The 27,393-nt window shown below is 39.3% G+C and overlaps 1 protein-coding gene across 2 annotated transcripts in view; it reads left to right on the forward strand.

Moving 5' to 3' along the window:
- KCNJ16 (potassium inwardly rectifying channel subfamily J member 16) overlaps positions 1 to 27,393 on the forward strand; it is a 52,345-nt gene that overhangs the window by 9,582 nt on the left and 15,370 nt on the right. The window contains exon 1 of one of the 2 annotated variants that reach the window (XM_004432702.3): positions 18,125 to 18,633. The exons of the other annotated variant lie outside the window; for it this stretch is intronic. The gene's annotated coding sequence lies outside the window, so the exon portion shown is untranslated. Of the gene's footprint in view, positions 1 to 18,124; positions 18,634 to 27,393 lie in introns of those variants that run through there. 2 annotated transcript variants of the gene reach the window in all.

Genomic DNA, 27,393 nt, shown 5'->3' on the forward strand with positions numbered 1-27,393 from the left:
CAGGGTTCTATTTTCCTCTGAAGTTGAGCTTTCCTTGTCTTTTATTGTCCTAAACTGCATTAGTGTTAACTTAATGCCACTTTGTGTGGAGTAGGTGGTCAGAATATCTTTTCACACCTGGATAGAGTGCTTAAGGTGGTTTTAAGAATGCACCTACAAAGGCTCAGTTCCTCTGTGAACCGAAGGATAAGTAGATAGACTAAAAGAGGCATCGTGGTGCAGTGCAAAGAACATTGGGCTCGAAGTCAGAAGTCTTCAGTCTTACTAGCATTATACATTTATTATTATTTGATAGTAAGAAACTCTTTATCATCAGTTTCCTCGTCTATAAAATAAATATGAATTTTCCTAGTGGTTCCGCTTCCTAATCAAACCCTGATGATTGAGCCTCTTTTACAAGCATAAAGTGATATTAATGCACATGAATAAGCTTCGAAAGTGTTAAATTTTTTATGGATTTTCAGAATCTCATTTTGGCCATTTGACTTTAGATTACCTCTATTTTTAAAAGTAAACACTGAGAAATACATTTACTCTAGATATTTTAATAAGTTGGGATTCCCTATGAGCCTCTGGTCTTTGTCTTTATTTCACTTTGTAGAGTGGTGGTGCTGAATGGATAGCAACCAAGTCTCTACGCTAACCCGGAGCCTTTCGTTCGTCATTACTTCTGCCTATTCAAATCACCAACCATTTATCCACAGAGATGATGTTTGTCCCACTTAAGTACAACTTACCCCAATTTTAAGCTGAGAAAAATAACAGAGATATGTTAACCTTGACCATTGATTCCTTGGCCATTGATTTTGAAAAAAGCATTGAAGATAGGAAATAGCTTCAAAATGTTATGCTAAAACTGTATTATGAAAACTACTCCTTTATCGGCACCATCTTCTATAGCTTTTCCCTGCTATTTCTTTATTAGATTATGTTAGACTAACTCTTTCACCTTGATCTTCTGCCTCAGTCTCTCTTCCTTTGATGCTGAGTAGTTGGGTAGATGTATATTTCAAAGACTTCATGTTTTCTTTGCATGTCACAGAGATAGTGTCACAATGATAGACGGCCTCATCATTTCTTTGAAGGATTTGGTTCTACATCCCAAACATTCTGTTACTAAAGTCATAAAAAGAAGATATGTCTGCTGAATCTTCTATGAATGATAGAAAACTACCATGGAGACACTTATGAAGCATTTCACCTACCAATAACAAAGAAACATATCTCATTTCACAGCAGAAATAATATTTTCAATGATTTTTTTTTTTTTTTGGTGAGGAAAATTGGCCATGAGCTAACGTCTGTGCCCATCTTCCTCTATTTTGTATGTGGGACGCCGCCACAGCATGTCCTGGTGAACGGTGCATAGGTAGGCGCCCAGGATCCAAACCTGCGAATCCCGGGCAGCTGAAGTGGAGCATGTGCACTTAAGCACTACTCCACTGGGCCAGCTGCCCGACTGATTTTTATTTACAAACACAGGATGCCAGCTACATGCTGTGCATCATTCTAAGTGTTTTACAAATATTAGTCCTTCCATCCTCATAATGGAAACTCATTTTTACAGATAAGGAAACAGAGGCACAGAGAGGCCGTGTAATGTGCCCAAGGTCACACAGCTAGTAAATGTCTGATTTTGGATCGTCTTTCTCTATAGTATGTGTCTTTAACTATTAATCTAAAGAAACTCAATTCCCCATAAATTCATATCTGTGTGATTATTAGAGATGATAAATTATATTCACACATAATTTGGATTATATACCCAGCAGTCAAGAAACCTTTGTACACAACTCAAAGTGAAAGACTGAGAAATGCTCAGGCATTGAAATTATAAAATAGAATCAAATCCTACCACCTGAATCCTGCTCTCTGACTATTGATTTTTTTGAAGTATTCTATTTTGCATGCCAAGCATTAAATTGCATTTTCTCTATCAAGGCATTTAAAGAATAAAAACAAGCAAATCAGAAACAGAAAAGGAGATATCTGCACTCTATCTAATGGGCAGAACCCCAGCGGCACCAGCTTAGGGATTTGTCATTTTCATCAAGAGCTAATAAACACAAACAGAATTCTACCAACATAAATCAATAAGGATTTCACTTCACTGAGCAAGTATAATATTCAATCTAAGGAAAGCAATACTTCATTGATGGGAGAAAACGCCATTGTTCTTGATGGTCCTAATGATATACGGAAGTCTGTTGGCTTTAATACCAAATAAGCCATTTGTTTGAGGAAAAAAAATGTAGATAAAAGCAGAGCCCGATGGGCCTTGACAGATTTCTTAGTTTAGAGTAGAAAGTTTCTTCTTAATTAATCCAATATAGAATAGCCTCTTTTCTTTGTGCCAGTGAATATTAACTTCATTAGTTAGAAATTACTGCTCTTGATATGCAAATAGTTACAATGAGAATTTTAATGGAGAAAGTAGAAGCAATCTTCATTTTTATTCCTGTATTAAAATTACTTAATAAAGAGTAACAGTGATGTGAATCACTTGTGTTCACCATTCATTGCGTAGCAAATCCTGTATGTCATTGGTTCAGCCGTGTATTACAAATGAAGTCAAATTTATATTTTCAGAAAGAGCATCAGACAAAAGCCAATGATCAGCATAATAAAATTATCTTTTTGAAAGTAAAATATTTTCAGTATTTTATGAAATAAAACTACACTTTTGAGAAAGAAAGCTATTAATGCTAAATTTTTGCTATTCAAAAAATAATTTATTAATCATTTTTCAACATTCTTCAAAAAAATGTCTCCTAAAGAAAGAAATAGGATGTTTATTTTTTAAGTTGACAAAAACGCTATTGGAAAAAATTTGGCACTTGCCCTACCCTTACCACTGTTGGTGCATTCATGTTAAAGATCACTGAACTCCTGAAGGTTCTAATAAACTTCTGTGTTGTGTTTGGTATTTCCTTTTACGTAGTCTCAGCTTTTAAACTAAAGACCAGATCATCCACCGGCATATTTTTGTTTTTCTTGTTTTGTTCATCTTTACTCTTTTTTTGATTTGATTCCTAATGAAAATAACAAACAACATTTGTGGTAGCACTTCAAAGCTTAGAAAATTATTTTACATCAATTATATCTTCAAAACAACTCTGAAAGAGTGGTGAGAGTAATACTAGTAGAATTCTTATTATAGCGATGGAAACACTAAGGACCAAGTAAATTAAGTGATTGCTGGTGCATGGCAGACAAGAGAACTCAAACTCCAGGGTTTTGACTCCAGACCCATTTCTCTTTCACACACCATCCAGCTACTGTAGTGTATTGTCTCCTCTTCCATCTCTGCAGTCAAGAAATCTTAAGAGGCTAACGGGTGCCTTCTAGCGTGGCATAAGTTTGCATTTTAGAATCAGATAGACCTGGGTTTTAATCTAGGCTCTGCTACTTACGACTTATGTGATTCAGGCTAGTGGTTCTCAAAGTGTGATCCAGCACTAGCAGCATTAGAATCACCTGGGAAGGTCTAAAAAATGCAGATTCTTAGGCTCAACCTCAGCCCTACTGAATAAAAGCAACTCTGGGCCTGAAGTCCAGCATATCTGTTTCTTTAAACCCTCCCAGGTGATTCTGACAGACGTTAAGGTTTGAAAACCAGTGCTGTAGGCCAAGGCACTTCACCACTATAGAAGTTCTGTTTTCTCTTTCAATTGGGTCAATGATACCTATGCCATAGAGCTCTTATGAGGATCAGGGCAATGAATATGAAACTAACACATAGTAGATAGGCATCTTAGAAATGTTGACATTCCCAAGGGATTGAATTTTATTGCAAGGGTTAATTCCAACTCATTCAATCAACTTGGTCCTCCAAGAGAACAGAAGTGAAGTGTTCTTTCTTGGGTGCAGTACTATTTCTAAACCCGGAAGAGATGATTATTTCTAACTTATGGGTAAACTGGATGGTACACATTGGCTATATTTGAAGTAGTTAGTGGCTGCCATTGAAAAGAAATAAAAAAGAAGCCCGGTGATTTTTTTCTAGTGGGAACTTGAATAAAAGATCAGGGACAGGACGTGACCTCTGTCCTTGTCACCGCCATTTTATTTGTTGTTTGTGTGATTCTGGCAATTGTGTCACAATAGCTTTCCTCAGTGGTCAATTTTAGTCCCATGGCTTGAATTACTTAAACCTTGTCTATCTAAATATGGCTCAGTAATTTAAAAGTTCTCAGTTTCAAAAATCTATAAATTCAATTTTTTTTTTTTCCTTTTTCTCCCCAAGGCCCCAGTAGATAGTTGTATGTTATAGTTGCACATCCTTTCTAGTTGCTGTATGTGGGATGCCGCCTCAGCATGGCCGGACAAGCGGTGTGTTGGTGCGTGCCCTGGATCCGAACCCGGGCCTCCAGTAGCAGAGCGCGCGCACCTAACCACTAAGCCACGGGGCCGGCCCCTATAAATTTAATTTAAAAACTCAGTGAAAAAAGTTTTTCAGCAGGCGTCCACCAAAATATATGACAGTTGGTCTTAGGTAGCTATATGGAAGTATGACCAGGCACAGCAAGCCAATTTCTCCTTATGAATTCCCCTGTTTGCCCTCTTCCTGGACCTACAAAAGTGGAGAACACTTGACAAATACCCACCATGTGCCAGGCACTATGCTGTATGCTTGGGGTTGTCCTATCCTCACTTATTTGACTTTTTTTATTAGGGGGTGAGAGGTGTTCTGTAACAGGAATTGGGGAATTTAAGCCACATCAGTTGGCCACCTAAGTTTTTGACTTTAGATTGAATTAAGAGTCTTGCATAATCTCTACACAAGGGTTAACTACCAGGAAAGACAGCAGTGGGATGTCTGCTTTTATTTCAGTCTCCGCATGCCCAGACTCCTGAAGTTTGAAAAGAAACAACCACCCAAAGCCATGCTGTTTGTGGTTTATTTGTTTCAATAGTTCCCAAGGTGGGATTCCTGACTTGGGGAAGACAGTGAGAAAAAAAAAAAACAAAAAACCTTATACTGTAAAGTATAAAACTTCAGGGTTTCCATAATTGTGGTTGTCTATAACCAGAGGGCACACTAAAAAATAAGCTTAACTCACTAGGAAGAAGGGAAAATATTTAGCTATAAACTAGACTTACAACTGCATGTAACATATTTTTAAAAGGTTATCATATCTCTGTTTATCAAATCGATATGTAGATAGAAAGATTAAAAGCTAGTTACTCCAGTGTTTACAGAGAACACATAGCTCTGACTAACTCTGTTCAGAATCTCTAGTTACATCACACTCAAGAAGAAGGCAGAATGTGATATGCTAACACTTCATAACTCCAGCAGTAGAACTGCTTCCCTCACCCTGGGTCTCGCCCTGATGCACTGCTGCTTTAAGCCAGGAGATCTAGACAAGAGAACTGGTGGAGTCCACTTCTGTGCAGCCTCAGCTGTCCCATTGCACTGCAAGAAAGCTGTTCAATCATTTGCTCAAGCGTTTATTTTTTTAGGCTCCACCTTGGATTTAATCACTTATTTTCCTGCCAAAGTATGTGTGCTGGTAAAACAGGGCAACTCGATCTAGGCAGAACCTGCTGTTTCTGCTTCTGTCCAAAGGGTCAGTGGGAGAAAGGCTGATTGCAGAGATTTTATAATTGAATGGGGTAATTGTTCCAGGTTTTCTGTTTATCCCTTGAAAGAAAATTCTACAGGCTTGAAAGCTCTCTGATAAGGGGAAAGGTCTACCTAAAAACACTCTGTGCCTTCTCTCAAACCTTTAGCTAGGAGAAACCAGATCATCTTTGTTACACTTTGGCTGGATAAAATTGCACACATTATTTGGGTAATTGAGGTCAATGAAAACACTTGGACTTTATTTTCCCAAGCACTTTTTTCTGGGCTGAATTATGGACCTAATTTAGGCACATAGCCCTACTTACAGATTGAGTTGCCAATTCATTGGGTGCATTTCGCATGTTCATATGCTCCTTCTGATGCTTTTGTTTCATCTAGTCTATTGGTTGCAGGCTGAGTTCTTTGCTATTGTCTCAGGCAGGGATTCAGGTTCCTGCTATTACCAGGGTGGGGCTTTATGAGACACTTAGGGGATGCTTCGCTTGATTTTAGCCTATACTCTCGAATCATCCTCGTCTCCTACTCCATGAAGTGTCACTGCTTCCTTATTTTACCCTCTCATGTAATATTTACATTTAATTTGAGACTCTTGGATTCATGAACTTATATGGTGAATAATGTCAATAAGTCAAGTACTATGAGGGTCTGGGGAGGAGGGGAGTTTTAATTTAGGGCAGGTGGGAGGGGTGGTAACTTGCTTTGTTTAAGCAGAGCCTCATTCATAGGCCAGGAAAACACGTGTTTACAATACCAAAAAGTCTAAAATTTTGTCTGCACCATAAATAACAGAAGCCTAATATATCTATTTAAAAGCAGGTTTGAATGAACCAAAGCAGACTCTTAATTTTTTTAAATTTAGTTTTTATTGTTTTGTGAGTCTCAGTTTCCATATATGATCACGATAACTTAAGCAACATGTTCTAAATATATGCTTGCTCCCATTAGCCTATAGATTCAGAATTATGGAATAAACTATATAAGCAGATTTACCCCCCAGGAAATATATATCTAGTGGTGTGTTGATACCATGTAAAGTCGAAGAGCAAACATTTTAATGTTTCCATCACCTCTTGATTATGTTAAATGTTGCAACCTAAGAGTAAGCTTAACGTCTAGAAAGGCATTTCAGAAAAACAAACTCAGAACCTGACTTATGCCAGGTAGGTAGGTTTATAGTTGGAAATAATTGAATTACTTACTAGTCCATAAATTTGCAAAGGTTGAAAGATAGTAGAAGATAACTCAGAGAGGAAGAAAGTTCTAAAAAATGTACAATAAGCTTTCACATGCAAGTATGGATGCTGTATTAGCTTCCTGAGGCTGCTGTAACTGAGTGGCTTAAAACAGAAAGTTATTCTCACAGTCCAGAGGCTGGAAGTCTGAAATCAAGGCTACCTTCTCTCCAAAACCTCCAGGGGAGGCTCCTCGCTTGCCTCTTCCAGCTTCTGGTGGCCCCACGCGTTCCTTGGCTTGTGGCTGCATCGCTCCCATCTCTGCCTCCCCCCTCACACAGCCTTCTCTCTGTGTGCATGTTCCTTCTTCTTATAAGGACACCAGTCAAATTGGATTAGGGCCTCCCCTAGTGACCTCATTTTAACTTGATTACATCTGCCAAGACCCTAATTCCAAGTAAGGTCACATTCACGGGTACCGGAGGTTAGGACTTGAAACGATCTTTTTGGGAGAACACGATTCAATCCATAACAGATGATGATGACAAACGAGTCTCCACTTTCCTCAGAAAAGAGTGGAGAAACACAACGAAATGAAGAATGACTTCACTTTCCTTTTCTTAATAATTCTTTCTATCATAGTGTTTTTAGTTTATGTTGGCCATCATGGAATGGTAAGATAATACTCGATGGAAGCATTTATTTTTCTACTTATTGTTTTGAATCTTTCGTCCCTTTGAAGAGTCATGGCTTGACTGTTCTTTTGTAAATTTGCTGTAACTGTTGGAATTTGATTAGCTGTCAGCAAGCAGGCCATTTTAATGCTGATAATAAACGAGATGGAGGAACATGTTTCACAAAGAGGAAGGGAAAAGCCAAATAAAAAGGGAAAACAAAAAGAAAAATTAACTGTGGATTGAGGAAAGGTAAAAGACATGAAGTATTCTCAGAAATAGTTATCCTATAAACATGGAGAAAATAGGGATTCGGATATTGACACAATAGCTCATGACTCAGATTTTCTTCCATAACTTTTTTGCACCCCAGACAGCCGTGTGTTCTGAAGCTTCCTCTATATTTTCCAGACTTCCTAGCCTAAAGAGAAATAACAATAGTAACATTTGCATTTACTTAAGGCTTTGGAAAAAGTCAAAGTGAAAATAAAAGTAAACTTCAAGGAGCGTCTGCATGGAATAAGTGACTCAAGTCTTTTGGCCAAGGCTGTTTTTTGGTCCTTACTTTCATGGCAGCAATAGCAATATTTTCAAGCAGTTGGGGGTGGACGAGGGTGGAAAGGTGAGAATTTCAAATGAATCTTTCTATGAAAGAAAACATTGACATGCTGAAACATGTACATACTATTGATTAATCAGTGTTGCGTTTTTGAATTTGAGACAGTTGCAGAAGTTGAAAGAACTTGCTGCTAACAATTAGTGAAAGTATGTATTGTATACACAGACACCATCTAGACTGAAAGAACGGGCTGGCAAAATATTTAAAGTACCACACCCATTTACTGCGCGTTATTAGCCAATGAGGTAATAAGGCAGAGAAATATAGCCAGCAGAAACGGTGGGGAAAATGGCAAAATATATTTGCCTTACTTTTTGTGACTAAAACAAATTTGAATTGGTAGATTTGACAAGGCTGAAATTTCTTATACACCATCCCCCCTAGGTTTAAAATAGTTTTGGACTGTTAAAATAGAGTTGTGCTTGAAAGTAAATGCAAAGTGGGCAAAATTCCATGTTTCCAAGAACATGATGCATCCAACTTACTATAGTTTACCAGTCCTGAGAGATGGCAGGAGCTGTTCTCAAGATGTTATACTGCAAGGCCGTGCAATTTCCCCACAGAAAAACCGTTATCATTGAGTATTTGTTACAATAGTTTTCATTGACATCAGAAAGATTCAATTATAATTAAATCAATCCAGCTTTAATATATTGGCTAATAGATAATTAGATTTCTAAGAAAGCCAAGCTGCCCTGAAAAAAAAACGAGTGATTAAATGCCTATTTTGACTCACATAATAGGAGAGTCTGAATAATTTATTTGGATGGTTTTATTCACAAATGATTCAATTTAGAAGTATTGGTACAGAGACTATAGGTTCAAGAAGCATATTTGTGTAAGGTTGCTGTCCGACATTCATTTACCACCATATCGTGTTGCTTATTTTGGGAGGCTGAATACACAAAGGAACCATGGCCAAGACCCTATAAGACAATACAACTCTGACCCACAACCTCTATAGAAAGTAGCCTGGGAAGACAAACCATAATTTTTGTGGTAATGGGCCCCAAACGATCAAGACTTGGACACTGACTTCCAATTTCCCTAATTTTTTCCCCTGCTTCTCGCTTAGAACCAACTGGAGAGAGCAAAATATGTTTCCCAAACCAATCACATAGGATGCCTCGCTTTGGGTCAGTCCATCTCCAGATTCCCCATGCCAACAGCCTCTGATCAGACCATACCTGAAGCCTTCTCTTTTTTCACTATAACATTTTCTCACTCCTCTGCCTCCCTTTGAGTCTCTGCCAAACGCAAATGATGGTGGCTGACTCCCTTGCTATAGCAAACTCTGAATGATAGCCCCTGCTTGTTCTCATTTGGGTGGTCTTTGTTTATTTCTGTGCTGTTTATTATTATTTCTATATAGAAATCTTTAAATGGCAAGATGAGCCCAGCCTGAGTTAGGAAAATCATTTAGGGTCACTAGATATTAAACGTAGAGCCAATATTTTTGAAAGCCAGAAAAATTGTTCAAACGGGTTCAAAATTGGGTTTGACCTAGCCCAGATCTGTGATAATTTGGCATTTGTGTTATTCAGTCCTCTTTCTAAGCCATCACAACAAAGTTCTCACTGCTTGACACTGCTCCTGCATACTATCTAGTTTTGGTCGTCGTTTTCTTTGTGAAACTACTCAGGGGAAACAGGACATTCACCTGTGGTTAGTCCAAATTGACTCTATTTCTTTGAGAAGGTCTATTTTGACTTTATTAACTGAGAAGTGTGTGGTCTTTGATATTAGAAAGTTTCAATTCTAATCGTGCCAATAACTTTTATTTATAATGAGACTTTTGGAGAATCTATCAAACTATTTAAGTCTTATTGAAAAGTCACTAGTGACATTAGTACCTATTTTATAGGTTGCTTGAAAATTAAAACAGATAATTTCTGGGGCCGGCCCAGTGGCATAGTCGTTAAGTTCATGAGCTCTACTTGGCAGCCCGGCGTTCGCAGGTTTGGATCCCAGGTGTGGACCTATGCACCACTTATCGAGCCATGCTGTGGCAGGCATCCCACATATTAAGTAGAGGAAGATGGGCACAGATGCTGGCCCAGGGCCAATCTTCCTCAGCAAAAAGAGGAGGCTTGGCAACAGATGTTAGCTCAGGGCTAATCTTCCTCACCAAAAAAACAAAATCAAAAACAGAAAAAACAGATAATTTCTGTAAAACAGTTACCAAAGTCCTTGTACGTAATACGTGTGTATTCAATAAATAGTAGCTATGATGATTACATCAAAATAGGTGCTCATATTTCTTTTTTTTTTTAATTTTTTTTATTTGTTTATTTATTTTTCCCCCAAAGCCCCAGTAGATAGTTGTAGGTCATAGCTGCACATCCTTCTAGTTGCTGTATGTGGGACGCGGCCTCAGCATGGCCGGAACAGTGCGTCGGTATGCGCCCAGGATCCGAACCCGGGCCGCTAGTAGCGGAGTGCGAGCACTTAACCGCTAAGCCACGGGGCCGGCCCTAGGTGCTCATGTTTCTAAATGAACAATCTTTTTTATATCTGATGTGACAACAGAACATTTGGAGCAAAGATTTGGAAATTGCTGGTAACTTGATAGTTTTTCAGATTAGATATTAAGTACCAAGTAAGCACTATTATAAGAAAATATATGTATTATGTCATATGGAGAATGAAGGCAATTGTCTTCATAATATGAGTGATGTACACTTTCTGCTATACTGAAAACCAGGTCTCTCAGAACCGGGATGACTTGGTATTAGGCAATCAAGGATATGTTTTGACCTCAGTACTCTCAGTAGGCTCTACTGGTTGAGCAGGTTATAGCTAGTGACTTGGTTAAGGTTTTTGGATATAAACTTTACCTTTTAGAGTGTAGACAAATCCACATTTAAAATACATAACTCCAGAGATGCAGTAGGGAACACGACACGGCCAGCTGAAGAAGGTAGCATGTTCTCTCTTCTCTTTTACATCCTGTTACCATCAAAGAAAGCATCTGACACGGTGAAATGCTCGTTTTGCAGACATGACGTGTGCAAGTTTAATTTCTGAATCAAACAAAGGAAAAAGTCCTGGGCATTTTATGTGCATTTTTCTTAATATGATCACAGAATCGGAGTTAGCCATTTAATCCCCAACGAGACATGACCTCACTGGGGTTTGTTCCTTCACTAAATTTCAGAGTTCCACACAAGGACAGCCTCGATTGCACTGCATGTGCGCTCCTGTCTCCTGGCTGATGTCAGGGACTTGTAGCGGGGGGCAGAAGGGGGGTCTCCAGCAAATGTTTTCGGAACAAGCATTTGTGGGAATTTCACCATTTTTTCATAAAGGCCATTTAGTGGTCAATCTGGAAACCAAGAATGGAATGAGGTACCTCGTTAAAATTCTTAAATCAAAAAGTGTTTGTTTTATTTGGTGGGTTTCATTAGAAATTAGAGGAACAGGTCATTACAGGGAAGTGGAAAGACCTATTGAGGGCATCTGGAACACTTTTCAAAATGTACATGTTCAATGAGATTCTTGGGCGATTTTACTAAGAACGGGCCCTCAATGCAGCCCCACATAACATATTTTTCAACTTCCCTACAGTGACTATTTCAAATGTTTTCCATTCTCTTTAAATCTCTAAAACTGTCTCCTCTACCATCAGGAAATAAAATCACAAACTTCTTGCCACCCAACCTATAGACTTGATTGCAGCTGTATAGCTGTATCCTTTCCATGGAATCATCCTTGACTCTTCAACTCCTCTTTTCCCTTCCCCTCTTCTTCCTTCCCTGATGGATTTCTGATTATTATGGATTCAGACTCCCAAGTATCTCTTTAAACTGTTCCCTTTGCTTTATTCCCCTAGGTTATGCAATATCTCCCTTATTGCCCTCCTTATCTGTTGTCGGGTCAATCCATTCTCACCACTGCTGCCAGAATACATTCTCTTAAATGTTAATCAGATTGTCTTACTCCCTTGATCAAAGCCCTTTAATCTGCTTTAGAATAATCAAAATTCTTTAATCTGATTTACCACATACTGCTCGCCACTCCCGCTCTATCTCGTACTTCTCCCCATCGCAGATCCCATGGTCAAGCCAAATCAACATTTTTGTTTCTCCTGCTAACTCCTATTCAATGCTAACACAGTTTGTCACCACCAGTTGCATTCAGTATGAATAGAGTAAGGGTGTAAATTACACCCTTGGGGAAATGTGACTCACAAGTAACTACTGCAGAATGGATTCACGGGAGAACAAAAACAAACATATCCATGGCTTTTAAGAAAGTAAGGAGCCTATCCAAGAGTGAAAAAGACTAATCATAAAAACAAGTTTTTCATTAGTAGAGTTTTAAGTTGAATGTTTATAGTTTCCTCAATGCATGATAAGGACTTAATAAATGTTTACTGGATTATATGGAAACATTTAAAACTTTAAATCATTTTTTGCAGTATCTCTCTCAACAAGCCAGCAGTTTTAAACCCGGTTTCTTTTCTGTTCCATTAAAAAAAAAATGACGACTTTAATTGAGGCTTAGTGGTATATAATAATTGCTTAGTGGTATATATAATTTAATGAGAATGTACCCTAATATATCAACTTTGCCCAATTTTATTTCCAGTACAGACACTAAAGATCAATTTTCTTTTTCTGACCCGAAAATTAGAAGGTGGAGTCTTCCTCTGTGACTTTGTGTACCCCTCCCCCCATTCATAGACGCTTTGAAGTTGAATTTTGGTGGAATTGTATCCTTGAAGTGGAATTTCGAGTGGAATCTGAACTGATTCTGGGCTAGTCAAACAACACCTCGGCAATTATCAATTAAAATATATGGCATGTTAAAAGAGACGTTCAGAGGACAGCCAGGACATTGAGCAAATTCTAAAAGAGGGCTTGTCATACAGAGCTGCACTGGAGCAGGCTCATACCAGCCCACAAGAGCCAACTGTGCACACCTCTTACCAACTCCACACTCTGAGCCATCACGTCAGTAACCTGAAATTGGCCATGATGGAGTATTTACACCACAGAAATTGGCAAACTCTACCATTGAGTCCCTTTTTCCCTCAGAGAGCCCATTATTAACATTTGCCAGCACATCACCGCTGATAAATTAGTTGACTAAATGTCCTAGTGGTCCTGGTTGACACCTGTTGTCTGAGTGACTCATCGTTTTAGTATTTGTCCCTACTCTTTTCATTCTCAAAAGTGACCAAATAATCACTATGCATATTGGGAATAATAGGAGGCTTTGGAGGTTTTTCGCTGGAAGAAGTGAAGACTGAGCTAGAAGGGAAGAAGCAACTATAAGATTCTTATCCTTTTTTATCTGAAAAACTGGCTGTTGAACGCAGTACAGGACTTGTTTTGCAGAGGGACAGCAGGAGGACAGGAAAGTCTTGTGAAAGCTACCAGGAGACAAATTTTTTTCTGAGTTTAAGTCAAGACTTCCTCATTGGTAGAGTTGAGTCATCATAAAATAGGAACAGAGCACGTGAGGGGTCAATGAAGTCCTTGTCAATGAAAATGCTCAAGCAGAAACTGAGGGCCAACTTGAGGGGGTATTGTAGAAGTTCTAAGGCAATGATTTCTTGCTGTGTTAATGCCTTTCTGAGGATTTCTATGTTGAGTTGAATCCTTCCCTGACAGTACCTGACTCAGACATTTTAGCAATTCTCAGAGGGATTTTTCTTGGTAACGTATGTATTGGGGAGTTGGTACAACAACCAGCCAGAAAAATAATTCATTCAAATTCAGAAAAAAATGACCCAAACAGAAACTCTTATTGTCTCATTTTTTAATTTTAAAATTAAAAAATTATCATTAATTTGAGAGGAAGTACATGCTAATCAACTTACTACTGATTTATTTCTGATTCCAGATTTTGAAATCTTTTAGGCTAATTTATTCTACTTTCGTACAGTTTGGCTAAAGAGAGGAAAATATGTTAGCGAGTTTCAAATAACTTTCAGATCATAAGTAGTGGGAGAGACTTTCATAAGTAGTGGGAGAGGAGCGCACTGTTTTTAGGAGGGCTTTAGATATTTCCTCTGTATTCTACGGTAGCCAGGCAGTTAGAATAACAGGAACCCTTGAGCCAGCAAAAATGGCACCTGTGAAGTTTGTTTGGGTCTGTCTGAAGGCATGGTTTCAGCAGGGGCTGAGGTGGTAGGAGACAATTGAAAAGTTTTCATTGTGTAGGGAAAATTGGGTTAAAATAAATAATTCTGGGGGCTGGCCCCGTGGCTTGGTGGTTAAGTGCGCGCGCTCTGATGCTGGTGGCCCGGGGTTCAGATCCCGGTGCGTGCACCGAGGCACCACTCCTCCGTCCATCCTGAGGCCGAGTCCCACATACAGCAACTAGAAGGATGTGCAGCTATGACATACAACTATCTACTGGGGCTTTGGGGGAAAAAAATAAATAAATAAAATCTTTAAAAAAAAAAATAAATAAATAAATAAATAAATAAATAATTCTGTCCATTATCTACTGTCTACATTGTACCACATAAAAGTCAGACTGTTTTCTCCCTATTTCAAAGTACTTTGCTGAATTAGTCAGTTTGATTATCATGTGGATTACGCTAAGAATAGTTTGTACAGTTTCTCTCCAAGACCAGTACCTTTCATTTGCACACCTTGAATCTTACTGAACAGTCCCCTGCCCATTCCTTCAACCATGTAAGTTCCTCCAATGCTTTCCATTTTTTGTTTGACTTTTTACCACCCAGAAACCTTGGCTCTCCTCCACCAACCTACATGCATCTCTCTTCATGGTCTCCCAGACTGTTTTTAACAACACTGAGATGGCAAATATTGCCTGATACTGTTTTAAGTGCTTTAAGAATATTAACTCATTTACTTCTGCTGAGACCTATACAAAATAGGTATTTTTCTTGTTTTTCTCCTACCACTGAGGGGATTAAGGCACAGAGTGGCTACATAAAGTAGCTAGAGACCGGATCCTAATGAGTAGAGAGTTACCCATGTCAGCTCTTAATCACAATGTTCTCTCTCATTTGAACCCATCTTAACATGATTCTCTGAAAAACTGACGTTTGCATTTATCCCTCCATGGAAATGTGCTTCATCCCTACCATTTTCCTGAAGTCCAGCTTTCTTCTTATGAATACATATTTTCATAAGCTTTGCCACAGAGCCATATTAAAGTCGATGTTGCAAACACTGCTTCCTTTTATACACATTTCACATACGTACCTTCTCCTTCAAGAGTTCACATGTATTATATTTTATGAAAGAAATCACATTTACATATTTTGTGAATTCAGATTCTATTGAAGATTCCACTAACCAAGAATTAAACTCATCTACTTGCTTCTTTGAGTCTAAGACAGTGGTTCTCAACTGGGGGTGATTTTGTCCCTCAGGGGACATTTCACAATGTCTGGATACATTTTTCGCTGTCACACCAGGGATTTGGGTCATATTGACATCTAGTGGGAAGAGTCTAGGGATATTGCTAAACAGCATATAAGCACAGAATATCCTCTCACAACAAAGAATTATCTGGCCTGAAATGTTGAGGTTGAGAAACCAGGTCTAGGGTATCCCATGCATTTAAAACGATTCTGTTGAGAACAATTTATGCACATCCTCAATAGTACTATAAAAGCTATATAAAAACCATATGTATATAAAAACTAAATTAATCTATCTATTATCATATCACTCTGTCAGATTAAGCAGACTCAATTTGTATGTCTTATATTTTATTTTCTCCTCTCAGAAATCTGAATGGTTAATAAAGGACTCAAATCCATAACCTAGTGTTAATACAAATGCAACTCTTTTTTTTTTACTTTTAATTTTTTTTATTTTTTTATTTTTTTGTAAGGAAGATCAGCCCTGAGCTAACATCCATGCTAATCCTCCTCTTTTTGCTGAGGAAGACCGCCTCTAAGCTAACATCTACTGCCAATCCTCCTCCTTTTTTTTTTTTTTTTTTCCCCAAAGCCCCAGTAGATAGTTGTATGTTATAGTTGCACATCCTTATAGTTGCTGTATGTGGGACGTGGCCTCAGCATGGCCGGAGAAGCGGTGCCTCGGTGTGTGCCGGGGATCCAAACCCAGGTCGCCAGTAGCGCTAAGCCACGGGGCCGGCCCAATATAAATGTAACTCTTAAGGAAAATGGTTATAATAGCAGATCTCTTTAGTATTATGTTATTCACTCATTCATTCATTCATTTTTTTCAAGAAATAAGTATTGAGCATAAACTGTATACTAAGCAATGTTCTAGATGAACACATAGTTTAGGATTAGGCTATGATCAATTTGTAGATTAATGTTAGCATTATTTAAGGTAATGTTTACTGAAAAGTTACTATTATGGGTTTTATATTTTCTATAGTTTATTTACATTGTTTTACACAATTATAAAAACAAACAATGTTTTATTTAGGATGAAATTGAACAAAGTATTTTATATAATGTATGAAAAATAGGAGAGAAAAAGATCAAAAGAAAATAGTTGATTAAATTATTCACTTTTCACCCAATTAATTAAAACTGTTGGTTAGTAATATAACATGCACAAAGCAGACCCAGTTGTTGATCCCAAAATATTAGTCCATTCTCTCTCCATGATTTTGAAATGAAACCATGAGACCAAAAAAGACAACTTCTTCAAGTCTACCAAGAGTATTTATTTATTTATTTTTAAAATTTTATTTATTTATTTATTTATTTATTTTTTTTCCCCCAAAGCCCCAGTAGATAGTTGTATGTCATAGTTGCACAGCCTTCTAGTTGCTGTATGTGGGACTCGGCCTCAGCATGGCAGGAGAAGCAGTGCATCGGTGCGCACCCAGGATCCGAACCCGGGCCGCCAGCAGTGGAGCACGCGCACTTAACCGCTAAGCCACGGGGCTGGCCCCCAAGAGTATTTATTTTTAATAGAAATGACACACAAGTAATTCTAGGACTTTTACTTAATTAAAAAATTAATAAATCAACAACATCCTATGTGACAAATTGTAACATCTCCTGTATTAAAACAAAACAAAACAAAAAACTTTCTCCCCAAAATAAACCCCTCGTGACTCCCATATTCCTTCCCATCCATCCCCACATCTTTCTACTCCATTTGACAACAGAACTCCCTACAAATGGGATGCATACTGTCTCCACTTCCTCTTACCCTGTTCCCATTTGTTCCTTGTCTAATCAGGTATTTGTCTCCAAAACTCTATTGAGAAAAACTTTCATCAAAGTCACCAGTGACATCACATTGCCACATCCAGTAATCAATTCTTAGTCTTCATCATGACCTATCATTAATCTCTGACACAAATGATCACTCCCTTTTTCTTGTCACACTTTCTTCACTTCATACCACACCTCACGGTTTTCCTTCTACTTCAGGCAATTCTCCTTCTCAGTCTCCTTTATTGGATCTGCCTCATCTTCCCAACTTCAAATTGGGTTGCCCCAGAGCTTAGTCGTTGGAACCCTTCCCTTTGCTAACTACTCTCACTTCTTGTGTGGTCTCATCCATGTTCATGGTTTAAATACCATATATGTACTGATAACTTCCAATCTTATACCTCCATTCTGGACCTCTCCCCTCAACTCCAGAGTAATGTATTGTCTACTTGACATTTTCATTTGGTTGCCAGAGAGTGTATCTAATTACCACAACAATATCTTTACTATTGAGTCCTCTACTTCAAAGTTCCTACTTTCCCAGTTCTATTATTTCAGTAAATGGCACTAGCATTTACTCAATTTCTTATAAATATCTGCATTTTCATGACTAGTTTATTCCAAATTATGAGACTTCCTTATAGGTGAAAAATGGACATTGAGTAAGAAACTTATTCCCTTCCTTGTCCCAAACTTAGAAGAAGCAAACAAGCCACAAAACAAAACCAGCTTCTCAGAAAAACATCTAAACTTTGTCCTTGAGACCACTATTGAGGTTGTCAACTGTCTTCTAGGGGCACACACTTTCCTGGAACCCAAACGAAATGATGTTGGGCAAGAGGCGTTTGCGTTAGGTCTAAGATTACATAAACAGGGTGTGTGTTTGCACAAAAAAATTTTTACTATGACAATAACAGAGCACCTACGTTTAAAAAGAACATACTTGAGGGAAGTTGTACAGCCTGGAGGTGTCAGTAGGAAAAAATCTAGCCTCTGGGACCTTCTACGAAGGTTAGGGACAATTTCTGGCCATTTTGTGATTTGAGGAGATTCTTGTTAGTGAATAAGCTCATAAAGGTTTGATCAAAAAACAAAGATGTAGATGGGCAGAAAGGAAGGATATTTCTTCTTCATTCTTGTTTTTTGTAAGCCACCATTGGCAAGACTACCTACGTGTAGGCATGGGAACCAGTTAAAGAAAGTGTTGATTCACTAGAGTGAAGCCGAGAACTCAGTGGCCTTTGTGTGTGGTGAATGTGTCCGGAAAGGCAAAGAAGAGCGAGATTCTCCTGTGGAGTTTCTCATCTCCATGGCGGTAGGTGCCGACTGCTTTAGAGGAAGCACGAAGGAGCAGACGAAAGAACCCTGAGATGTCTAGCTACAGTCCTCTTACAAGATGAAAAGGACACGGGGCTTTGATCTGAACTTCTTTATCTGTAGCTAAGGTAAGACCATTTAGTGGGTTACAAAGTGATCCACGCCTGAACTGATTGCTCGCTTGCTCTCTTAGGCTCATTCTCTTTTGCGTGTATGCCTGCTAATAGGCACCTTTATGATGCTTCCTTTGGCTCAGTTGTCATGCTTTATTGCTGTGTGGTCTATGGCTGGGAATAGTCTTTCTTTTTCTCATACAGTCTCTGGGGAGCGCTGAACCAAACAGATTAAGAATGTGAGTGCCATTTATAGATCAGTTAAGGGAAGTAACATTCAGAGAGAGAGAGACTAAAAGCATGATGACTTAACCAGCTGAACATTACTTATTGACGTGGGACAATGTGGAAAAAGGATGAGTCTTTAATTTCCTGTGGAAATAGTCATTCATAAAACCGTCTTTTTGTATGTCTTCGTCCCTCTTCCACTGTTCCAGAGCGACAACAAAGTGGCATTGAGAATTTGAAACAGTGTGATAAAATGTTGTCATTGATTTGTAATTAATTACGTCTTTACAACTAAAAATATAGACAGAAATACCATAGAGACGTGTTAGAAAAAAAAGTGCTGTAAGATAACTTCGATAAATAATAAGCTCCTCAAACACTGAAGTCTGATTAGGTATAAAAGCACTGGGCTTTCTAACTTTTAGTGTTTATTTTCTACTTATTGTTCTTTCGGTTTGCAATGTGGACTGTTGCTATGGAGTAAATAACATCTGTTACATTCAATGCCTTCAGGTTTCCATTTGACCAGTGGAAGGAGCAGAGGTTGAGATAATTCAGCTTGTCCAAGACTATAGAGGCACGACCATGGGTTTAACCATAAATATGTCTTATTTATGACACTTTTAAGCTTTTCTTTTTAAAAGCTCTTTTTTTTTTTTCTTCTTTCATTTCCTATGAGCCTTGAAATAATTCTGAGAATTCAGAGGGAGCTAGGGGCAATATCCCAAAGGTTCTGAAAGCCCATAATCTTGAAGGTAGAGCTCAAATTGGCTACTTATTAGCTGTGTGACCTTCCCGAGTTACTTAGCTTCTCTCTGCTTCCTTTTCAAAAGCTTTTAATAATTATCTGTCTCTTAGATATTATTTAATCTCATTGGATATGGTACCCGGCACATAGTGAGCACAGACTAAATGGAGACAATTATTATTAGCTCCATTTTGGAGACAAGGAAAGCTCTGATATAGAGAGTGATAGTGGGTTAATAGCTAAGGTCAGGGTATTATCTCAAGTGGCTCGGTCCCAGGGAACATAGTCTTGTTCTCAGGTTTGAGAAAACACGAGCCAATTGCAATTTTGTAACGAGGAAGGTGGAATACTGGTGCAATATCTAAGGTAGTTCTAGCAATTTATACCAGCTCTGACCTGCTATATTCAACTTTTAGCTCTCAGACATCCACATTCCACCCCTTGGCCTCGCCCCTCTGAGGAGCCCAGCTGCAAAGCAGGCAGCTGAGGTCAAGGAAGATATGTTGGGATGGGCTGGCATGAGGGGTACTGAGGCTCCAGAAGAGAGTTGGGGCCAGGGACCCCCTCGTGTCCACATAGTTTAATAAAGACTAATCAGTCATTTCACATTTTGATCTTTTAAAATCAAAATATCTGCCTCTATCATTATCACAGTGGCTGCTTCAAGTCAGCCAACCAAGTTCCAATCTTGTTCAAGTGATAAGCTTCAGGTGAGAACTACCAGCATTACGGGACGCCTACTATTTTGTAATGCTATCTGATTTAACTCTCATAATTACCCTTTTTTAAGAGATGAGGATCAAAGAAGTAAAATAACTGGTCTGAATTTGCATAGGTAAGTAAGTGGTAGAAATGAGATTCAAACAGAAATCAGTTTGACTCCAAAAATCCTATCTAAGTGATTAAGGTAAAGGCACTGTTTTGTTTGCATTATCTAAATATCTGGGATGATAGGCTGTGATAAGAACCTGATAAGGCCCTCCTGGGACCCAGACCATCAAAATCCGAATTTGGTTACTTTCAAGAGAGGGCATGCCCAACCTCACAGTGGGATTCAGGGGCACCTGGAATGCAAGAGTAACTGATCTAGAAGCACCTCCTGCCCTTGGAAACTTCCCTGTCAGCCATTATCCTGAGTTTTCTCTAATTTTTCATGAAGAAAATCTGTGATCCAGCCTGAGTTTTTTTGAAGTTTCGGACATACACAAAAATACGAAATGAAAATAAAAACAGATCAGATCAAACAAAAAGTCGATGCAATGAACAAAGGCACAAATAGTACCAAAACATGAATCAGTATGATCTTTCCTACTGGCATGACAAGATGGCTCATAATTATTAAAAGAAAATTAGAAGACTCAAGCTGTTTTACTTTAATGAGAAGATGAGGTCTCTCTGACACCATTTATTTTTAGTCCTCTTGGACAGTATTTCACCACTGTTCTTATAAAATTGGAGTAAATGCTATTTACTAGTTAATGAGAAATAACGTAACATAAAACCTTTAAATGTTTGTGTAAAAAGAGACCTTCAGAGTTATTTAATTCAATCTTCCAACAAATTCAGGGAACTCTTCTATATATTCTTCAGGTTGATGATCCAAATTCTCTGTAGATTAACCCAATCTTCACTAGATTGTTGGAGATACTAACAGCAAAAACATTCTTCTTGATACAGATATTGTCTACTTCCCTATAAGTTCCATACACAGATCCTAGTCCCGCCCTCTGTACATCACACAGCAGAATCCTTTTCTCTGCTGCGTGAATATGGATGGCCCATCTCCACATTCAAGGGGGTGAACTACTTGGAGCAGGGTCATGTTGTAATTATCTCAGCACACTGAGGGCACGGTACAGGGAACACAGTTGGTGCCCAATGAAGATTTTGAATACATGAGTGTACATTTTCTTTAATATTTTCTTCTCTTTCATTTCTTCTTCCTATGCTTTCTCCTTCTTCAATTCTTCACTATTATAGTGACTTCTGTCACAAAGCAAGATACCCAGAATTGAACATTACACTTCAGATATGAAATATCACCAATCAAACAAGCTTTTTGTTTTCACATGAAATTCTGTGTGAATGAAAAACCATTTTTGTTGAATCATTGCCTTGATTTCAGGGAAAGATATATTTTTAAGCTCATGGCCATTCCTCCCTGCTTACCTCTCATGTTTGCTAGCCTTCTGAGCTTGAGACTGGTTAGTATAGTCAGTTGTCTACATTTCCCTGCTGGGAATTTTTCCAATCCCCAGAGCTAAGTGCATTTGGCCCCAAATGCAGGCCCCTCCGCTCCAGATTTTGAGATGGGTCAATCCGCAGAGTACTTCAGTGGCTCCAAAACACAACAGGGGACTCAGCCAACATCTCTCGCAGTTAGTTCTGCTCTGAACTTGGGCCCCAGTCCTAGTGACTGGATTTCCTCTTTTTCCCTGAGATCAGGTCCAAAGACCCACCTTCACCCTCATTCTGCTTCCAACAGCACACTTTCTCATTAAAACTTTTGTTATGGAATGAGATGAATATCTTGTAGGCCTTTTTTCCCCAACATTGACTACCTTGCAATCTTGGATAAATCTACCAAACTAGTTAAGCTTCAATTCATCATCTTTAAAATATTTAATATTTAAAATATGTAATATTTTAAGGATGATATTCATACCTGGTTCTCAGGATTTGGGGGGAAAATTAAGCAAATTCATGGATGCAAAGTGCCCGGCACTTAATAAGTGTTTCTTTTCAGGATGAGGATTGTATCTGACCCTTATCTCAGTCTGGAGCCCAGATCCTAAACCCCGGCTCCATGTCTAGGGTCCAATTACCTCTGGCCATATCCTTTTGATGTGGAATGCTTGCTACCTGAATATCTGCATGCTGCCTGCTCTCACTTCTCTTAAAGTCCCCAGCTCTGTGTTTCCCTTCCTTCCTGTTCCTTGTCTTCTTACGGGGCGACTGGTAAGCTCATCAACTAAAGCCCTGTCACTCTTTTCTCCCTATACTGTCTTCTAGCAGCTCACCTGAAGTTCTGCCCTTCCACAACATAGCTGGACCTGCCTCTGGGCACAGCAAATGCCCCACTCCAGAGGGAATTCCCAAATTCTTGGCCTTTGACCTTAGGTATCTGGCCATTATACTGCCTATTAATCCACATGTATCAGATTTGACACTTAGAAAGGCATTACTGTCTTCTTGCTAAATCAGTGCTCCCAGCCATTGGGATGATCCCAATGGATCATCCCCAGGCTGACTCCCCAGGCCCACATGATACAGAGCAAGAAGCTGTGAGTCTGTATTCCACAAGCAGCTGCTACATCAGCCTTAGCAATGGTCTCCCAAGTCTCATAATACCAGGCTGTCCTCCGTCTACAATGTTACAAGATACCTCTCCAAAGTGGAACGCACTACTTCCACCTAAAAAATTCTAGAGCAGGGGCTGGCCTGGTGGTGTAGTGGTTAAGTTTGTGCACGCCGCTTCTGCAGCCCAAGGTTTGCAGGTTCGAATCCCGGGTGCGGACGGACACAGTGCTCATCAAGCCATGCTGTGGCGGTGTCCTACATACAAAATGGAGGAAGACGGGCTTGGATGTTAGCTCAGAGTCAATCTTCCTCAGCAAAAAGAGGAGGACTGGCAACGGTTGTTAGCTCAGGGCCAATCTTCCTCCACCCCCCCCCCCAAAAAAACAATTCTAGACCATAACAATAATACATTCTTTACCCCTGTGCAGTTTCTTTTCAAATGAAGATGGAAATGTGTTTTTTCCCATCCCAATCTTAAGCTGTTTTGTATTCTTTTATGAGATGGCCAGTCAGGTGTGGCCCTGCCAGCGTCAAGACTCAGGAAAAAACAAAATTTATTATACTCACAGATCCTTGAGACAGGAGGCACAGCATGCCGCACAGGACCACATGGGAAAGACACCGTGGTGGTCAGGAGGCAGAAGACAGGGGGAAGGGGAAGGTCTAAGCCATGGCATCTATTGGCGTTTGCGTGGGAAAGGCAAGGCAGGGCAGGAGGAATAGTTTAGGATTGGCTAGTTTGAATAATTTTGGTGGGCTTTGGGCTATAGGGGTGGTCCCTAGTTGCTTGGTACCTGGCCCTGGAATGCTTAAGGCAGAAGAATATCGCCTTCTTGAGTATACCGGCCAGATAGAGGAGGTATGGCTCTGGATTAGTTAGTTTGTATATCAAAAGCATGCTCCAGGCTGGCTCCTTTGCTATCTCTAAGAATGGGCTAGCCCTGGGAGGGGCAGTCTCTCCCAGCTAGAAGAGGGACCAGAATCTCCATTATCATATGAGAAGGCAGATTTCGGGTCACAGTTTGGAGTGTCCATGAAGAGAGCAAGCCAATTTTCTGTCTACCTCAGTGAAAATGGCCTTTATCTGGTTACGATGGTTTCATAAACAACTGAGAGCGTGTGTGGAGGAGAGATGGGAATGTTGATTCTCTAGCTCATAGATCAGGAACCGGACTTGCACACACACACACACACACACACACACACACACACACACACTCCTCTTCAGCACTGAGTCTTTATGACTAGGACTAATCCCTCCAGAAGAGTCAAGCTGCTGGCTGCAGAAGGAATTAATGCCAAAATAAGCCTGTGTACTTTGGATCCAAGCAGTGGGAAGCTTTATCCTTGCTGCTTTCCTCAGGATGCTTTGTGACATCATCCACACTTGATTGTTTTTCCCTTTGTGTTCAAACGCTTTGGCTTAATTCCAAAGGGCATCCAAAGGCAACAAGCCTTCCCTCCAGCCTACCTATTGGCAGCATAATCTCACAATTAGAAACATTCTTCTCCATGAAAAGGCATCTCCCAATTAGCCATCATTGATAGCATCCTCCCCACCCCCCCAGGTCTGGGCTTCCTTTGGCCTCTTTTCTTGCTGACACTTGTTTAGATTCCTAATGGTTCCATCAGGTGGAGTTCTGCTGGTTGACAGTTCCTTGTGCTTGTGTATACTGGTATGCACATCAAGGGCTGATCTTATCAGTAGAGTGAGTGGACACATCTCAAGAAATCTTGAAAATAACCACAGATGTTGAAATATTTCCCTGCAACACTGGTGTTTGGAGTTACAGGAATAGCATATAGTCTCCCTAATTCTAGAAAACCTGTTTCTAGCCTTATGTACAAAAGATATGCACATCAAAGAGCATGACATTAACCTTTATGCACCATTTATAATCTAGTTATAGAGACTGGGTTGCAATCCTAGCTCTTTCACTTTCCAACTCTGTGATATACAGTGAAGACTTCATTTCTCTAAATCTTAGTTTGTGAATTTGCAAAACATAAAAGATAAAATGAAACTTGTTTTGGGGGATTGTTTTTAGGATTAGAAGAGAGAGTGACACAGCGCTGAGGGCCTGAAAGAAAAGACTCAGCTGGACTGAGGGGCAGATGTCACTAAAAGTGGATGCTGGGAGTGCATAGAGAATTTGTAATTAGCGTCAGAAATTGCCTATGAGCTGGGCCTTCAAGGTTGCACCACACTGAACTCCTTGGTGGTACTTTTCGACTTCCCGGCCATCACTGTTTAGATAGTTGAGATTTTTATTAGTGCTGTTCTATTAAACTGACATTAAAATCTCCTTGGGAAAGGGATTGGGGAAATATGCCCACAGATGGGCACAGTCACAAATCCCAATGTGTTGCTTCCATACAGAGAGCGTTCTTTGAAGTGGAGACCAGCTTTGCTTGATGGCACAGGCATAGATCTTGTGTTCCCATGCCTAGGCAACCTGGCACCAAGAACCTAAGAACCAAGTGGAAGCTCTAGGTTGGTGGTGCTGGGGAGTGAGGGGTAGAGGCTTACACTTCTTTGGTTTTCACAAGATTTTAGTGCGATTTAGCCAAAAATGAATGACTAACAGGACAAATATTCCCTCAGCCTATTATGTCTCCTCTCTTAAACGTTTGTGGATATAGAAGCTGGCATGGGCATATTCACAAACTATTGAAAATCTGTCTTTGAGTTTTGGTTTCTAATTTTTTTCAGTGAGGGTATCCAATCTATCTTTCTGCAGGAAAGTTACATGAGACTTGGGTTCAAATACCAATGATATTTACGTTTCTCAGTTAAAAAGTCATTATTTCTTCCTCTGGTCCTAAACTCTATGAATGGAAAAAGCTATTTTAGTCCATAGCATATCCTTTCCATTAAGATTTTAAACTTCTGCAGTACTGCCAAGGCTCATCAGTTGAATGAATTTTTCATAAATGTTATCTACTCTATGTGGGTGCAAAGTGGCATTTTGATTAACTTGAAGTAAAAGGTAATTTTGTTACCAGAGAAAAACATTCCTCCTCAACCCTTCCTCCAATCACCCTCAAATAAAGGGAGGCCATGCTGGCTAGAGTTATAATTGCTGTGAATAATTTTTAATAAAATCAGTAGCTAAAAATTGTTGAATTTTCAAAATATCTTGGAAATCTTTCTCCATATCGCTACACTGTGTACATTCTTGACTAAGAATGAATTTTGATTTGGATGTGGGGAATCTATTTGTTCAAGCCAAGTACCACTCAAATTTCCATAGGCAGATTATCTACTGGATGAATTAGACCAAGGAATTAAAAATAAAAATTCCTAAACTGCCTTTTGCTCAACTACCCAGAATGTTCCTCTTGATTACATCCTGCCTGTCTGATAGCTTGAATTCAGGGAACAGAAAATCATTTTAATAGCCTGCAATGTGTAGAAATGGGGCATTCTTTCCAAAGCATATGATTTATTCCAAGCCAAATGCAAATTGATTTCTCTCTATTTCCCTTCTATGGCTTATCTATGGCACCATCTTCCTTCATTGCCCTAGAAAATCAAGAATGAACCACAAAAGCAGAATCCTGGGGAAGCACCTTTGCACTATAAATGCTGAGAAAGGTCTCAAACCTAACCACGTTTCTTTTGGGTCTATGACATCATGCCCACTTTGATATTATTTTGCCATAGAAGCCTTCACTCTCAGTGGGCTGTCTTGACAGAATGTCTGTGGTGTACTTGGCAAGACTGAGCAGCTCATGAGCAGTAATAGTTCTCATAATCCTCAGTAATAGTCCTCACAATGCCTCAGATATAGTTAAATGTTGATTGAATTGAAGAATACACAAAGGCTGTTTCCATGATCTTTTCCAATCATTACAGGCATTGGTATGTTTAGCTAAATGATATAGTGAATTACAGTGAAGGTTTAAACATCTTACCATGAGGTTTAAGGAAAAGCGCCTCTGTCTGACCCACACTGAACTCCCCAGTGTCCATCACAATTAATATTCCAGCCTAAGAAATGCTGGGGACAGTATCAATTCTCTCTCTCTTTCTCTCTCTTTTTTTTTTTTGGTGAGGAAGATTGGCCCTGAGCTAACATCTGTTGCCAATCTTCCTCTTTTTGCTTGAGGAAGATTGTCACTGAGCTAACATCTGTGCCAATCTTCCTCCATTTTGTACGTGGGGCACTGGCACAGCATGGCTTGATGAGTGGTGTGTTAGGTCCGCACCCAGGATCTGAACCCGTGAACCCTGGGCTGCCAAAGCAGAGTGTGTGAAATTAACCACTAAGCCACCAGGCTGGCCCCAGTATCAATTCTCTTTTTAAGAGAAGTATTACTAATTTGGGTCACTTCTGTTTGTATAGGCATTCACAGATGATGAAATCAAACCTTCCAACTCAGGTAGGATCATTCATTCTTGTATCCCATTCTAGTGGAAACAGAAATATAACCGGTGTAGAAAGTGAAATGCATGGAAATACAAGAGTCTGTCAAATGCACTAACTTCTGTCAGC

Source organism: Ceratotherium simum, chromosome 16 (genome assembly GCF_057802395.1).
Source record: "Ceratotherium simum simum isolate JZ-2026a chromosome 16, ASM5780239v1, whole genome shotgun sequence".
NCBI classification, from domain to species: domain Eukaryota; kingdom Metazoa; phylum Chordata; class Mammalia; order Perissodactyla; family Rhinocerotidae; genus Ceratotherium; species Ceratotherium simum.